The sequence below is a fragment of the Mytilus californianus genome, unplaced genomic scaffold (genome assembly GCF_021869535.1).
Source record: "Mytilus californianus isolate M0D057914Y unplaced genomic scaffold, xbMytCali1.0.p SCAF_2, whole genome shotgun sequence".
Classification (NCBI taxonomy): domain Eukaryota; kingdom Metazoa; phylum Mollusca; class Bivalvia; order Mytilida; family Mytilidae; genus Mytilus; species Mytilus californianus.
Window position 1 is genome coordinate 94,219,014 of NW_026262668.1, and position 13,604 is coordinate 94,232,617.

At 34.3% G+C, this 13,604-nt stretch overlaps 1 protein-coding gene and 1 long non-coding RNA gene across 13 annotated transcripts in view; both read left to right on the forward strand.

Annotated features, from left to right (window-relative positions):
• LOC127730431 (A-kinase anchor protein 9-like) overlaps positions 1–13,604 on the forward strand; it is a 163,007-nt gene that overhangs the window by 5,577 nt on the left and 143,826 nt on the right. The gene's annotated exons all lie outside the window — the stretch shown is intronic.
• On the forward strand, positions 140–13,335 carry LOC127730458 (uncharacterized). 4 transcript variants are annotated; one of them, XR_007995107.1, is made up of 3 exons: positions 140–4,435; positions 7,709–8,800; positions 13,009–13,335. It is a non-coding gene; the product is annotated as an uncharacterized LOC127730458 (long non-coding RNA). The 4 variants fall into 4 exon arrangements; XR_007995108.1 differs by lacking the exon at positions 13,009–13,335 and adding an exon at positions 9,016–9,448 and having other exon boundaries at positions 7,709–8,501; XR_007995110.1 differs by having other exon boundaries at positions 141–4,435; positions 7,709–8,365; positions 13,088–13,335.

The following is a 13,604-nucleotide window of genomic DNA, read 5'->3' on the forward strand; positions in this document are numbered from 1 at the left end:
TTTCCTGTGTTCCAATTAATTTTAAGATGACCAGTCCAGTAATGTTCATATTAGTTTTGTTAGTGTCTGACCAGTTATCATTATTTTTTCTGTAATGAACTGGTTTTATATGACATTATAGAGTTTTATTGTAAACACAATCTAATTAAAATTAAATCTCCGCACTTGCTCCTCGTTGTTTATATGTCGCGCGTGGGAGATCTAACAACAGCCGCTTGAGGGTCATGTCTAGGGTCAAATTTGCTGTAGCCAATCAGTGAAAGTGCTACAAAGTGTTAGGGTATTGGACTGGCATAGGAGTCTTAGTAGCGTCTAGAGGTCTTCCGAATGTATATAAACAAAAATGGCAGCCCCCATGCGAAAAACGTTTCGTAACATACAACTGTAATAATAGTTTGTATTATTGCCTTCCGAGGTTAAAATGACATCAAGTGAAGTATGCACCCCAAGGAAAATATCAGTATGAACAAACATTTGTGTTTTATGCGGTTTTTCTTTCATCCAGATAGAAATCTCCTCAACGGGAGAATGTGTTGAAAAAAAACTGTTCAAACTGAAACTTCAGCAGAACTCAGAGAGAATTGCAATAATTTCTAGTGTTGTTACTGGTTTTGAAGTAAACGCCGTAGTAGACAATGACAATGGCGTCTGTATTAAATGTTTTAGAAAAGTCCAACAGTCAATCAAATTTAAGAAAGATGCATTAAAAATTCAAGAAGAACTAAGTGACTAACTTCGGGTGTCTTACCACCTGACCAATCAGAAAGATTAATTGCTAATAGATTTGTTAATCTGCAAGGTGGAACAAACAATAATATAAGCTTAGATGAATACTTGAGAGATGTTGAACAAGGATACAAAAGTAACATGTTCAGGACATCAGACAAAGGAAAGTATCCTTCAACACTCTAAAGAGTATCCTCACCTAGTTAATTTTGCAAGCCATTTTGATAACATTACCAATTTAACAGGAAAGAAGGGGTTCCACCATATACGGTCATACCAAGCTGATGTTCAGAAAATTGCAAAAGACCTACTACAAGAAAATGTACTACATGTAACATATAAAACTTCAAGAATAATAACAATTCAGTGCAAGGAGCTAAAAAAAGACAAAAACCCATTTGACAGTGCATTTATAGGACTTCGTACATTGATTCATCGCCGTGACATCAACCAACAGTCCCCTTCCATCGCCTTCAAATCCACATATTTAAAAAATATTGCTTGGAATTAAATTATTGTGAATAAAGTGTGCAGGTTTAATTTTCTCTTAAGTCATAACCTTAATTAGCTGGTACTTTTTTATACGACCGCAAAAATTAAAAATTTTTTGGTCGTATATTGGTATGACGTTGGCGTCGTCGTTGTCGTCGTCGTCGTCGTCCGGCGTCGTCCGAAGACACATTGGTTTTCGCACTCTAACTTTAGTTTAAGTGAATGGATCTCCATGAAATTTTACCATAAGGTTCAATACCACGAAAGGAAGGTGGGGATTGATTTTGGGGGTTATGGTACCAACAGTTAAGGAATTAGGGGCCAAAAAGGGGCCAAAAATAAGCATTTTTGTAACTTCCAGACAATAACTTGTGTGTAAGTGTATGGATCTCTCTGACATTGTACCACAAGGTTCCATATCACAAAGGGAAGGCTGTAATTGATTTTGGGGGTAATTGCCTCAAAATTTTAGGAATTAGGGGCCAAAAAAGGGGCAAAAAACAAGCATTTTTCTAGTTTCATGACAATAACTTGTGTGTAAGTGTTTGGATATTTCTGAAATTGTACTACAAGGTTCCATATCACAAAGGGAAAGCTGGAATTGAGTTTGGGGGTAATTGCCCGAAACGTTTAGGAATTGGGGGCCAAAAAGGGGCCAAAAATAAGCATTTTACTAGTTTCCAGACAATAACTTGTGTTCAAGTGTATGGATCTCTCTGAAATTGTACTGCAAGGTACCATACCACAAAGGGAAGGCTGGGATTGAGTTTGGGGGTGATGAATCATAAGGGGGTTTAAAAAATTTGGGGGGGGGGGGGGTTTTTTTTTCTTTTTTTCCTTTTTTTTTTCTTTTAAAATTTTCCATTTTAAGTTGGTTATTTCTGATTAATATTTAAAAGCAAATAATAATGATATGGTAGGAGATACACACCAAACAGGATGTGTAAATTATTATATAATAAGTATTGTGCAATAGCAAGAAATTTTCAATTGCACAGTATTGCACAATTGCAAGAAATCTTCAATTGCACAGTATTGCGCAATAGCAAGAAATCTTCAATTGCACAGTATTGGGCAATAGCAAGAAATATCCAATAGCACAATATTGCGCAATACAAAGAAATTGTCAATTGTACAGTATTGCACAATAGCAAGAAATATTCAATTGCACAGTATTGTGCAAAAGAAGATACTTCGAATAAATTGCTTATTTCTTGATCAATTTCAATGGGGTTTTATTCTTGAATTCTTGGGGTTCTTTAATATGCTGAATCTAACCGTGTATTAAGTTTTTATACGACCGCAAAAAAATTTTGTGGTCGTATATTGGTATGATGTTGGCGTCGTCGTCGTCGTCGTCGTCGTCCGGCGTCGTCGTCCGAATACACATTGGTTTTCGCACTCTAACTTTAGTTTAAGTGAATGGATCTTTTTGAAATTTGACCATAAGGTTAAATACCACAAAAGGAAGGTTTGGATTGATTTTGGGGGTTATTGTACCAACAGTTAAGGAATTAGGGGCCAAAAAGGGGCCAAAAATAAGCATTTTCTAGTTTCCAGACAATAACTGTGGAACGGTGTATGGATCTCTCTGAAATTATACTACAAGTTTCCATACCACAAAGGGATTGTTAGGATTTGCTTTGGGGGGTTATGGCTCAAACCGTTTAGGAATTAGGGGCAAAAAAGGGGGAAAAACAAGGTTGTCCTGGTTAATGGACAAATACTTTAGTACAAAACATAACTTAAAGCAGTGTAAGGGAGATAAATCAAATTCATCATTGAAATTATCTCCCTTACACTGCTTTTAAATTATGTATAAAGTAATGGTTAATGAACAATAAAGATAATTTAAAACAGTGTAAGGGAGGTAATCAAAATACAACGTTTTGGTTACTTCCCTTACACTGCTTTTAAATTATGTTTAAAGAAATGCATATTTATAAAGGAAGACCAGTAAAAATATCTGCAAATGTTGCATCTTTTTTTTTTACAAAAAAATCCATATGAAAGATTTGACACTATATTTTTAATTCTATTATAAAATAGATTAAGTTAGCACTATGGTAAATTTAAATGGGTAATTATGGTTGCCAACTCCATTGGAAATTTGAATTGAGATTATGACCATATCTTGAGGGAAAGAATTTTTTTGGGGAAAAAAGGGGGGGGGGGGATAAAAAGAAATGGTGGGGGGTCAATTTTTTCTCATTTCAGATTTCAGAAATTAAAAAGAATTATTCTTCAAATATTATTTTTTTTTCAAATTTCAAATATTGAAAAATTTCAAGAAGTAATCTTTAATTGCACAGTATGGCGCATTATATTTGTAAAATCTTTGATCACATTTATTTATTTGTTATGCCGAATCTAACAGTGTATTTAGATTTTTAATTTTGGGTCCAGTTTTCAAATTGGTCTACATTAAGGTCCAAAGGGTCCAAAATTAAACTTTGTTTGATTTTAGCAAAAATTGAATATATGAGGTTCTTTGATATGCTGAATCTAAACATGTATTTAGATTTTTGATTTTTGGCCCAGTTTTCAAGTTGGTCCAAATTGGGGTCCAAAATTAAACTTTGTTTGATTTCAACAAAAATTGAATATATGGGGTTCTTTGATATGCTGAATCTAACCATGTATTTAGATTTTTTATTTGTGGACCCCGTTATCAAATTGGTTCATATTGAGGTCAAAAGGGTCCAAAATTAAACTTTGTTTGATTTCATCTAAAATTGAATTATTGGGGTTCTTTGATATTCCAAATCTAACCGTGTATTTAGATTTTTAATTTTGGGTCCTGTTTTTTAAATTGGTCTACATTAAGGTCCAAAGGGTCCAAAATTAAACTTAGTTTGATTTTAACAAAAATTGAATTCTTGGGGTTCTTTGATATGCTGAATCTAGACATGTGTTTAGATTTTTGATTATGGGCCCAGTTTTCAAGTTGGTCCAAGATAGGGTCCAGTATTTAAACTTTGTTTGATTTTAACAAAAATTGAATATATGGGGTTCTTTGATATGCTGAATCTAAACATGTGTTTAGATTTTTGATTATGGGCCCAGTTTTCAAGTTGGTCCAAGATAGGGTCCAGTATTTAAACTTTGTTTGATTTCAACAAAAATTGAATATATGAGGTTCTTTGATATGCTGAATCTAACCATGTATTTAGATTTTTTATTTGTAGGCCCCGCTATCAAATTGGTTCATATTGAGGTCAAAAGGGTCCAAAATTAAACTTTGTTTGATTTCATCAAAAATTGAATTATTGGGGTTCTTTGATATGCCAAATCTAACCGTGTTTTTAGATTTTTAATTTCGGTCCCGTTTTTAGCTCACCTGGCCCGAAGGGCCAAGTGAGCTTTTCTCATCACTTGGCGTCCGTCGTCCGTCGTCCGGCGTCGTCCGTCGTCGGCGTTAACTTTTTACATTTTGAACTTCTTCTAGAGAACCACTGAATGGAATGAAACCAAACATGGCATGAATGTTCCTTATGAGGTGCTGACCAAGTGTTGTTACTTTGTAGCCGATCCATCATCCAAGATGGCCGCCAGCGGGGGACTTAGTTTAACATAGGACCCTATGGGAAATGCATACAAATGACTTCTTTTAGAGAACCACTGAATGGAATAAAACCAAACATGGCATGAATGTTCCTTATGAGGTGCTCACCAAGTGTTGTTACTTTGTAGCCGATCCATCTTCCAAGATGGCCGCCAGCGGGGGACTTAGTTTAACATAGGACCCTATGGGAAATGCATACAAATGACTTCTTTTAGAGAACCACTGAATGGAATAAAACCAAACATGGCATGAATCTTCCTTATGAGGTGCTGACCATGTGTTGTTACTTTGTAGCCGATCCATCTTCCAAGATGGCCGCCATCGGGGAACTTAGTTTAACATAGGACCCTATGGGAAATACATACAAATGTCTTCTTTTAGAGAACCACTGAATGGAATGAAACCAAACATGGCATGAATGTTCCTTATGAGGTGCTGACCAAGTGTTGTTACTTTGTAGCCGATCCATCATCCAAGATGGCCGCCAGCGGAGGACTTAGTTTAACATAGGACCCTATGGGAAATACATAAAAATGTCTTCTTTTAGAGAACCACTGAATGGAATGGAACCAAACATGGCATGAATGTTCCGTATGAGATGCTGACCAAGTGTTGTTACTTTGCAGTCGATCCATCTTCCAAGATGGCCGCCAGCGGGGGACTTAGTTTAACATAGGACCCTATGGGAAATACATACAAATGTCTTCTTTTAGAGAACCACTGAATGGAATGAAACCAAACATGGCATGAATGTTCCTTATGAGGTTCTGACCAAGTGTTGTTACTTTGTAGCCGATCCATCATCCAAGATGGCCGCCAGCGGGGGACTTAGTTTAACATAGGACCCTATGGGAAATACATACAAATGTCTTCTTTTAGTGAACCACTGAATGGAATGAAACCAAACATGGCATGAATCTTCCTTATGAGATGCTGACCAAGTGTTGTTACTTTGTAGCCGATCCATCATCCAAGATGGCCCCCAGCGGGGGACTTAGTTTTACATAGGACCCTTTGGGAAATACATAAAAATGTCTTCTTTTAGAGAACCAATAAATGGAATGGAACCAAACATGGCATGAATGTTCCTTATGAGATGTTGACCAAGTGTTGTTACTTTGCAGCCGATCCATCATCCAAGATGGCCGACAAATGGGGACCTAGTTTAACATAGGACCCTATGGGAAATACATACAATTGTCTTCTTTTAGAGAACCACTGAATGGAATTGAACCAAACATGGCATGAATGTTCCTTATGAGTTGCTGACCAAGTGTTGTTACTTTGCAGTCGATCCATCATCCAAGATGGCCGCTAGGGGGGGGGGGGGGCTTAGTTTAACATAGGACCCTATGGGAAATACATACAAATGTCTTCTTTTAGAGTACCACTGAATGGAATGAAACCAAACATGGCATGAATGTTCCTTATGAAGTGCTGACCAAGTGTTGCTACTTTGTTGCCGATTTACTGTTCAAGATGGCCACCAGGATATTTTATTAAATAACGGGACCAATATTAATCAAAATTTGGCCTCAATCATTATTTGGGTATCTGTTATGATTTTTATCTATCTTTACATGATTTCTAAAACCAAAGTAGAGTCAGGTGAGCGACACAGGCTCTTGAGAGCCTCTAGTTTAAATTGGTCTTCATTGAGGTCCAAAGGGTCCAAAATGAAACTTAGTTTGATTTTAACAAAAATTGAATTCTTGGGGTTCTTTGATATGCTGAATCTAAACATGTGTTTAGATTTTTGTTATGGGCCCAGTTTTCAAGTTTGTCCAAGTTGGGGTCCAAAATTAAACTTTTTTTGATTTCAACAAAAATTGAATATATGGGGTTCTTTGATATGCTGAATCTAACCATGAATTTAGATTTTTTATTTGTGGGCCCCGCTATCAAATTGGTTCATATTGAGGTCAAAAGGGTCCAAAATTAAACTTTGTTTGATTTCATCAAAAATTGAATTATTGGGGTTCTTTGATATTCCAAATCTAACCGTGTATTTAGATTTTTAATTTTAAGTCCCGTGTTTTAAATTGGTCTACATTTAGGTCCAAAGGGTCCAAAATTAAACTTAGTTTGATTTTAGCAAAAATTTAATTCTTGGGGTTCTTTGATATGCTGAATCTAAACATGTGTTTAGATTTTTGATTATGGGCCCAGTTTTCAAGTTTGTCCAAGTTGGGGTCCAAAATTAAACTTTGTTTGATTTTAACAAAAATTGAATATATGGGGTTCTTTGATATGCTGAATCTAACCATGTATTTTGATTTTGGACATTGGACCATAATAGGTAAATTAAAAAAATTCAAGTTCTTAGACCACATTCTTTCTGTGTCAGAAACCTATGGTGTGTCAAATATTTAATAACAATCCAAATTCAGAGCTGTATCAAGCTTGAATGTTGTGTCCATACTTGCCCCAACTGTTCAGGGTTCGACCTCTGCGGTCGTATCAAGCTGCGCCCCAGCGAAGCATTTTATTGGATTTTGGGCCCCGTTTTTAAATTGGTCCACATTGAGGTCCAAAGGGTCCAAAATTAAACTTTGTTTGATTTCATCAAAAATTGAATTATTGGGGTTCTTTGATATGCCGAATCTAACCGTGTATTTAGATTCTTAATTTTTGGTTCCGTTTTCAAATTGGTCTACATTAAGGTCAAAAGGGTCCTAAATTAAACTTAGTTTGATTTTAACAAAAATTGAATTTTTAGGGTACTTTGATATGCTGAATCTAAACATGTATTTAGATTTTTGATTATGGGCCCAGTTTTCAAGTTGGTCCAAATCGGGGTCCAAAATTAAACTTTGTTTGATTTCAACAAAAATTGAATATATGGGGTTCTTTGATATGCTGAATCTAACCATGTATTTAGATTTTTGATTTTTGGGCCTCGTTATCAACTTTGTCCACATTGAGGTCAAAAGGGTCCAAAATTAAATTTTGTTTGATTTCATCAAAAATTGAATTCTTGGGGTTCTTTGATATGCTGAATCTAACCATGTATTTAGATTTTTTATTTGTGGACCCGCTATCAAATTGGTTCATATTGAGTTCAAAAGGGTCCAAAATTAAACTTTGTTTGATTTCATCAAAAATTGAATTATTGGGGTTCTTTGATATGCCAAATCTAACCGTGTATTTAGATTTTTAATTTTGGGTCCCGTTTTTAAATTGGTCTACATTAAGGTCCAAAGGGTCCAAAATTAAACTTAGTTTGATTTTAACAAAAATTGAATTCTTGGGGTTCTTTGATATGCTGAATCTAAACATGTGTTGAGATTTTTGATTATGGGCCCAGTTTTCAAGTTGGTCCAAGTTGGGGTCCAAAATTAAACTTTGTTTGATTTCAACAAAAATTGAATATATGGGGTTCTTTGATATGCTGAATCTAAACATGTATTTAGATTTTAGATTTTTGGCCCAGTTTTCAAGTTGGTCCAAATTGGGGTCCAAAATTAAACTTTGTTTGATTTCAACAAAAATTGAATATATGGGGTTCTTTGATATGCTGAATCTTACCATGTATTTAGATTTTTTATTTGTGGGCCCGCTATCAAATTGGTTCATATTGAGGTCAAAAGGGTCCAAAATTAAACTTTGTTTGATTTCATCAGAAATTTAATTATTGGGGTTCTTTGATATGCCAAATCTAACCGTGTATTTAGATTTTTAATTTTGGGTCCCGTTTTTTAAATTGGTCTACATTAAGGTCCAAAGGGTCCAAAATTAAACTTAGTTTGATTTTAACAAAAATTGAATTTTTGGGGTTCTTTGATATGCTGAATCTAAACATGTGTTTAGATTTTTGATTATGGGACCAGTTTTCAAGTTGGGGTCCAAAATTAAACTTTGTTTGATTTCAACAAAAATTGAATATACGGGGTTCTTTGATATGCTGAATCTAAACATGTATTTAGATTTTAGATTTTTGGCCCAGTTTTCAAGTTGGTCCAAATTGGGGTCCAAAATTAAACTTTGTTTGATTTCAACAAAAATTGAATATATGGGGTTCTTTGATATGCTGAATCTTACCATGTATTTAGATTTTTTATTTTGTGGGCCTGCTATCAAATTGGTTCATATTGAGGTCAAAAGGGTCCAAAATTAAACTTTGTTTGATTTCATCAAAAATTGAATTATTGGGGTTCTTTGATATGCCAAATCTAACCTTGTTTTTAGATTTTTAATTTTGGGTCCAGTTTTTTAAATTGGTCTACATTAAGGTCCAAAGGGTCCAAAATTAAACTTAGTTTGATTTTAACAAAAATTGAATTCTTGGGGTACTTTGATATGCTGAATCTAAACATGTGTTTAGATTTTTGATTATGGGACCAGTTTTCAAGTTTGTCCAAGTTGGGGTCCAAAATTAAACTTTGTTTGATTTCAACAAAAATTGAATATATGGGGTTCTTTGATATGCTGAATCTAACCATGTATTTTGATTTTGGACATTGGACCATAATAGGTAAATTAAAAAAATTGAAGTTCTTAGACCACATTCTTTCTGTGTCAGAAACCTATGCTGTGTCAAATATTTAATCACAATCCAAATTCAGAGCTGTATCAAGCTTGAATGTTGTGTCCATACTTGCCCCAACTGTTCAGGGTTCGACCTCTGCGGTCGTATCAAGCTGCGCCCAGCGAAGCATTTTATTAGTAGTTTGTTGCTGATATTAAAGTGTCATAAGTCAATGAGACATCAACCCAACAAACAAAGTAATGAAATACTTTCAGTTTAGTTGCAGAATATCATGGTCATTTTGATTAGGCAGCATAACTACCTACAAAAACATGTTTATATAAATGTGGCATGATTTCTAATGAGACAACTATTCAAAAGGGACCAACTTATTTTTCTGTATTAAAGTTCACAGTTCCACCTCTGACTTTGAGTAAAACCTATAGCAAGCTGTACAAAGACCCAAAATGACCTTATGAAAACATCAAGCATGTATGTACAAAACAACAATGAGATAAAAACCAAACTTTTACAGATTTGTTCACAAGGCGACCAGCATGCAGATATTTACCCTATATGTACATGTAAAGAGCTGTTGATAAAACTTATACAAGGTGGTGTTGGTTAAATGTGCTTTCCTGAGTGATGAAGTTATTAGTGCACATTATTTGGTTCAATTTCTATCTTAGTCAAATTAAACACAGTAACTTAATATAATAAAATGCTCTGCTGGGCCCAGCTTGATACGACTGCAGAGGCCGAACCCTGAACAGTTGGGGCAAGTATGGACACAACAGTCAAGCTTGATACAGCACTGAATTTGGATTGTGATTAAATATTTGACACAGCATAGGTTTCTGACACAGAATAAATGTGGTCTAAGAACTTATGAATTTTTAATTTACCTATTCAAACACAAGTTATTGACTGGAAACTAGAAAAATCCTTGTTTTTTGGCCCCTTTTTGGTTCAAAATTCCTAAACATTTAGGGAAATTATCCCCAAACTCAAACCTAGCTTTCCCTTCGTGATATGGAACCGTGTAGTACAATTTCAGAAAGATCCATACACTTACACACAAGTTATTGTCATGAAACTAGAAAAATGCTTGTTTTTTGGCCCTTAATTACTAAAATTTTGAGGCAATTACCCCCAAAATCAATCCCAGCCTTCCCCTTTGTGATATGGAACCTTGTGGTACAATGTCAGAGAGATCCATACACTAACACACAAGTAATGTCTGGAAGTTACAAAAATGCTTATTTTTGGCCCCTAATTCCTGAACTGTTGGTACCATAACCCCCAAAATCAATCCCCACCTTACTTTTGTGGTATTGAACCTTATGGTAAAATTTCATGGAGATCCATTTACTTAAACTAAAGTAAGAGTGCGAAAACCAATGTGTCTTCAGACGACGACGCCAACGTCATACCAATATACGACCGCAAAATTATTTTGTGGTCGTATAAAAAAGAAGATGTGGTATTAAGTCTATATTTGACTGTTTTCTTGATGAACACATTGGTCTTGAACAAAGTTGTAAGTAAGATATAGTCCCACTTCATGTTATTGTCTTGAATATGCATGAAATATTTGCCACTGAAACCCAAGTGAAGAAATCAATAATCAATCAACCTATCAATGTTCATTTTGAGCAAAAATAATCATCCTCTATGTATACTGTTGGTTACACCAAGTTAAATACAATGAGTTTGCTATATAGAACAAATATAACATCATCAAGAACAATGAACAAAAAGGTCAAAGTCATACATGTCATATGAACCATGCCAAAACTTAGCACAAAAGGACATACATCAATAGCAATAATTCTATACACCAAAGATAGTTGACTTGTTGATCAATAAACCATGAAAAGTCAAGGTCAGAAACCAACCAGAGTGATTTTTATAGTTCGTTCCTGTGTTGTACTGTTACACCACTGTCCCAGGTTAGGATCCTGCTAACATGTTTAACCCCGCCACATTCTGTATGTATGTGCCTGTCCTAAATCAGGAGCCTTAGGTAATTCAGTGGTTGTCGTTTGTTTATGTGTTACATATTTGTTTTTCGTTCATTTTTATACGACCGCAAAAAAATTTTGTGGTCGTATATTGGTATGACGTTGGCGTCGTCGTCGTCCGAAGACACATTGGTTTTCGCACCCTAACTTTAGTTTAAGTGAATGGATCTTTTTGAAATTTGACCATAAGGTTAAATACCACAAAAGGAAGGTTGGGATTGATTTTGGGGGTTATGGTACCAACAGTTAAGGAAATAGGGGCCAAAAATAAGCATTTTCTAGTTTCCAGACAATAACTGTGGAACGGTGTATGGATCTCTCTGAAATTATACTACAAGTTTCCATACCACAAAGGGATGGTTAGGATTTGCTTTGGGGGGTTATGGCTCAAACCGTTTAGGAATTAGGGGCAAAAAAGGGGGAAAAACAAGGTTGTCCTGGTTAATGGACAAATACTTTAGTACAAAACATAATTTAAAGCAGTGTAAGGGAGATAAATCAAATACATCATTGAAATTATCTCCCTTACACTGCTTTTAAATTATGTATAAAGTAATGGTTAATGAACAATAAAGATAATTTAAAACAGTGTAAGGGAGGTAATCCAAATACAACGTTTTGGTTACTTCCCTTACACTGCTTTTAAATTATGTTTAAAGAAATGCATTTTTATAAAGGAAGACCAGTAAAAATATCTGCAAATGTTGCATCTTTTTTTTTACAAAAAAATCCATATGAAAGATTTGACACTATATTTTTAGTTCTATTATAAAATAGATTAAGTTAGCACTATGGTAAATTTAAATGGGTAATTATGGTTGCAAACTCCATTGGAAATTTGAATTGAGATTATGACCATATCTTGAGGGAAAGAATTTTTTGGGGGGGAAAAGGGGGGGGATAAAAAGAAATTGTGGGGGGTCAATTTTTTCTCATTTCAGATTTCAGAAATTAAAAAGAATTATTCTTCAAATATTATTTTTTTTTCAAATTTCAAATATTGAAAAATTTCAAGAAGTTATCTTTAATTGCACAGTATGGCGCATTAGATTTGTAAAATCTTTGATCACATTTATTTATTTGTTATGCCGAATCTAACAGTGTATTTAGATTTTTAATTTTGGGTCCAGTTTTCAAATTGGTCTACATTAAGGTCCAAAGGGTCCAAAATTAAACTTTGTTTGATTTTAGCAAAAATTGAATATATGAGGTTCTTTGATATGCTGAATCTAAACATGTATTTAGATTTTTGATTTTTGGCCCAGTTTTCAAGTTGGTCCAAATTGGGGTCCAAATTAAACTTTGTTTGATTTCAACAAAAATTGAATATATGGGGTTCTTTGATATGCTGAATCTAACCATGTATTTAGATTTTTTATTTGTGGACCCCGTTATCAAATTGGTTCATATTGAGGTCAAAAGGGTCCAAAATTAAACTTTGTTTGATTTCATCTAAAATTGAATTATTGGGGTTCTTTGATATTCCAAATCTAACCGTGTATTTAGATTTTTAATTTTGGGTCCTGTTTTTTAAATTGGTCTACATTAAGGTACAAAGGGTCCAAAATTAAACTTAGTTTGATTTTAACAAAAATGGAATTCTTGGGGTTCTTTGATATGCTGAATCTAAACATGTGTTTAGATTTTTGATTATGGGCCCAGTTTTCAAGTTGGTCCAAATTGGGGTCCAAAATTATACTTAGTTTGATTTCAACAAAAATTGAATATATGAGGTTCTTTGATATGCTGAATCTAACCATGTATTTAGATTTTTTATTTGTGGGCCACGCTATCAAATTGGTTCATATTGAGGTCAAAAGGGTCCAAAATTAAACTTTGTTTGATTTCGTCAAAAATTGAATTATTGGGGTTCTTTGATATGCCAAATCTAACAGTGTTTTTTAGATTTTTAATTTGGGTCCCGTTTTTTAAATTGGTCTTCATTGAGGTCCAAAGGGTCCAAAATTAAACTTAGTTCGATTTTAACAAAAATTGAATTCTTGGGGTTCTTTGATATGCTGAATCTAAACATGTGTTTAGATTTTGGTTATGGGCCCAGTTTTCAAATTGGTCCAAATTGGGGTCCAAAATTAAACTTTTTTGATTTCAACAAAAAATGAATATATGGGGTTCTTTGATATGCTGAATCTAACCATGAATTTAGATTTTTTATTTGTGGGCCCCGCTATCAAATTGGTTCATATTGAGGTCAAAAGGGTCCAAAATTAAACTTTGTTTGATTTCATCTAAAATTGAATTATTGGGGTTCTTTGATATTCCAAATCTAACCGTGTATTTAGATTTTTAATTTTAAGTCCCGTTTTTAAAT